The sequence below is a fragment of the Sorex araneus genome, chromosome X (genome assembly GCF_027595985.1).
Source record: "Sorex araneus isolate mSorAra2 chromosome X, mSorAra2.pri, whole genome shotgun sequence".
Classification (NCBI taxonomy): Eukaryota; Metazoa; Chordata; class Mammalia; order Eulipotyphla; family Soricidae; genus Sorex; species Sorex araneus.
Genome location: NC_073313.1, coordinates 316,956,383 through 316,960,359, shown reverse-complemented (window position 1 = coordinate 316,960,359; position 3,977 = coordinate 316,956,383).

Below are 3,977 nucleotides of genomic sequence, written 5' to 3'. Positions count from 1 at the left end.
GTAGTTCCTGAGTGCAGAGCCAGGAGTAACCCCTGTGCATTGCCAGGTGTGACCCTAAAAGCAAAAAAAAAAAAACAAGTCAGCTGGGTGAAACTTTCTTTGTAATAGACACACCCATTCTGGATAGAGGACATTTCCAGCTCCCCCGACCTCCCCAACCTCAGATCATCTCCCAGTCATTTACCCCTCAGAGGTGAGCGCTCACAGCTCACCTCGCAGCTTAACTTCACCTGTTTTCCAGCTTCACGTGCAGAGCGTGGAGTGCGGGTTCTTCTCTTACATCAACCTGACAGTGCATCAGGTTCTCCACACTGCTTCGAAAACTAGGGAACATATGTGTGACGTCACAACAGGTGAATGTGCTGTTTTCCTGCTGCCGTGAGGGAGGAGGCCCCGAGATAGGCTCCTTAGGGGATGTTCTGGAGGTCAACACCTGTGTGGACAGCAGTAGGCAAAGAGAACTGAACTCAAGGGTAGTTTGGCCACACAAACCTCAGCTGACCACAAGTTCTTCATTCTCCAAGTGGGGTCTGAGCAGCACAAAGGACATTCGGGATGTTTCTGGTCCAAAACTGTCCTTAGGAAGTTTGTCCCGAGCTTTTGGTATTTGTTAGGGGGCCATGCCTGGTGATGCTGAGGGTGTGCTTTTGGCTCTGTGCTCAGGGGTCAGTCCTGATGGGGCTCATTTTTTGAGGGACCATATGGGGTGCAAGGGATTGACTGAATCCAGGTCGGCCATGGGCAAGACAAGTGCCCTACCTGCTGTGCTATTTCTCAGGCTCTTCTACCCTGAACTTTATTGGGGAGGGAGAGTTGGGGCAATGTAAGTATGGCTGTAAGTTGGGGGCTGCTGCCAGCTTTGTGCTCTCTCCTGGCAGTATTGGAGGACCATACAGTGCCAGGGACACTGTATGGATGGTGCACAGCTGGATGGTTCTGGGGCTGGTTTCAGGCAGAGCAGCCCCCGGCGCCTGGAGAAGTGGAGCCCAGGGGAGTGCGTGGAGGAGGCCCCGGGAGTCCACGGAAGGCGGCCATGGCCTTTGTGTCCCAGATCAGGCTGGTTCTCATGGTTTCCCGTTTCTTCTGAGCTGCAGGTGACACCATCCCTGGCCAGGCCCTCAACTCCCTCTGTCTGGTGGGGACTGAAGCACTGTCCAACCCCTTCTTGGGACATTTCTGGCATCTTTGGACCATGGAACATCCTTTATAATGGTGAGGCATCAGGACAACGGGCTGTGAGAGAGGAGACCTGGGGAGGGAGGGATGTGGGGGCTCCGCAGGGTGCAGGGAGGAGGTGCAGGGGTCTCAGAAACCTTTGCAGCTGGGACACGCCTGGACCCATCCAGCGGTAAGGACTTGCCACTTCATTTGCCCTGTGCTGCTGAAAATTGTCAGAAGGGGGCGCCTCAATCACTATCTGGAGGTTTCCTGTTGGGTTTCTCTAGACTCCATTCTTAGCATTTTTTGTAGGAATGCAGTTGGTTCATCAGCAAGATGCTCTTGACTTTAGTCCCTGGGCACTAATCAAGACAGCTAGAGTTATAAGATCTTGGGAGGAGAAGAGGGGGTGGGGTGTGGATTGAGGACGGAGCATCTTTGGGCCTCAGTCCTACCCAAAGACCAGGGGGTGCCCTGGCCTGGACCCCCAAGACTGGGCCAGCTGGATCATCCTCTTTGTATGTACTATGTTTGCTGCTGACTTCTCACCACTTTGCCTTCAGGGTCTGGGAACTAGGCACCTCCTGGCCCCGGGTTGACACACCAGTCAGTAGGGCCGAGTCGGCTCCCAGCCCCCATCCTTTGCATCCTACCCCAGGTCCTGTGATGTATTTTATTTTATTTTATTTATTTATTTATTTATTTATTTATTTTGCTTTTTGGGTCACACCTGGCGATGCACAGGGGTTACTCCTGGCTCTGCACTCAGGAATTACCCCTGACCGTGCTCAGGGGACCATATGGGATGCTGGGATTTGAACCCGGGTCGGCCGCGTGCAAGGCAAACGCCCTACCCGCTGTGCTATCTCTCCAGCCCCCCTGTGATGTATTTTAGAAATGCCAGGCTGGACTGCCAGCCAGCAGCTCTCTGCTTAGCCCATTCTCTCTTCGAGGGGAAAAGCCAAGGGCTGGAGCCCACCACAGGAAGCAACAGATTCAGTTCAACTCACTACAGCAAGACTGCTTCTGCCCGAGAACAGATGACTGGTTAAGAAAAACTCTACACAATGGAATACTATGCAGCTGTTAGAAAAGATGAAGTTATGAAATTTGCATATAAGTGGATCGACATGGAGACTATCATGCTAAGTGAAATGAGTCAGAGAGAGAAGGATAGACATAGAATGACTGCATTCATTTGTGGAATAGAAAGTAACATTATGGGAGACTAACACCCAAGGATAGTAGAGATAAGGGCCAGGAGGATCACTCCGTGGCTTGGAAGCCGGCCTCACATGCTGGGGGAAAAGGCAGCTGAGATAGAGAAGGGACCACCAAGTAAATGATGCTTGGAGGGCTCACTCAGGATGGGAGATGCTGCTGAAAGTAGACTATGGACCTAACATGATGACCACTTAGTACCTGTATTGCAAACCATAACACCCAAAAGGAGAGAGAGAGTAAAAGAGAATATACCTGCCATAGAGGCGGGGTGGGGGTGGGGGTGGGAGTGGGAGGGATACTGGGAACATTGGTGGTGGAGAATGAGCACTGGTAGAGGGATGGGTACTCGATTATTGTATGTAACACTGTAGCACTGTTGTCCCATTGTTCATTGATTTTGCTCAAGCGGGCACCAATAACGTCTCCATTGTGAGACTTGTCACTGTTTTTGGCATATCGAATGCGCCACAGGGAGCTTGCCAGGCTCTGCCGTGCGGGCGGGATACTCTTGGTAGCTGGCTGGGCTCTTCAAGAGGAATGGAGGAATCGAACCTGGGTTGGCCGTGTGCACGGCAAACGCCCTATGACTGAAACTAATCAGTTTCAGTGTGTAAGTCAGTAACTGTACCTGTTACTGTAACTGTGATTCATTAAAAATAATAATAAAAAAAAGTCTGCTTCTGCACCTGCTGTGTGCTGGGGTCTGGGGCCAAGAAGCCCTATCGCGGCTGTACTTTGGAATCATCTGGGGGAGCTGATAAAGGCACCGATGCTGCGCCCCACCCCAGGTTATTGGGGGCAGGGCCTCAGGACTGAGTGCTCCGGCAGTTATACTCTCCATGTGAGAGCTCCGGGAGGCAGTGAGGGAGCAGCTGCCCCTCGCTGCTCCCAGACCCTCTCCTGGCCCTGCCCCTCTTAGCTCAGCGCTGTGACAGGTCTCTGCAGCAGCCAGGAGAAATTCCCAGGAAATTCCCTGGAAACTGTAACCCGTGATAGCAACACGTATTTAATCATCAACACCACAATGTGATCCCAGTCCACAAGGGGACTGACTCCCTGCTGGAAACTTGTTCTCGGGACAATTCCTTCCGGACCCGAAGACTTGGCCCTCAGGACCTGGGCGGATGGGGACCCACTTCTGCTCCCGGGCTGGTAAGTGGCAGGCCTGAGCAGGGTCTCTGGGGAAGCAGGGTGCAGAGCGGGACGGGTTGTGGGCGATGCCCCTGAAGACGCTGTCAAGGCGAGGCTGCCGGTTGCTAATTGCCTGTAGGTAGTGTGCAAGAAGGTAGTCGAGGCGGGGACTCCACAGCGGCAGGAAGTGGTGTGGGAGCCCAGGGGGCGACCTCCAGGCTCTGCTGTGCAGGAAGAGGACTGCTGGTTGGAAACTGGACGGAGTTTGGAAGTTAAGGGGACCCAGCTTTGCCAAATCAGGCTGTGCACCCAGGGCAAGTTTTCCCCCCAATTGCTCCGTTTCCTCATTCAGACCAGAGCCTTCCGGCGCCCCCTCCTGGTGAACAGAGCACACGACAATCTGTGAGATATACCTGTGGTGCCCACCCCCACAGGGATGCATCCCTTAGACCTTGAAACCTCCC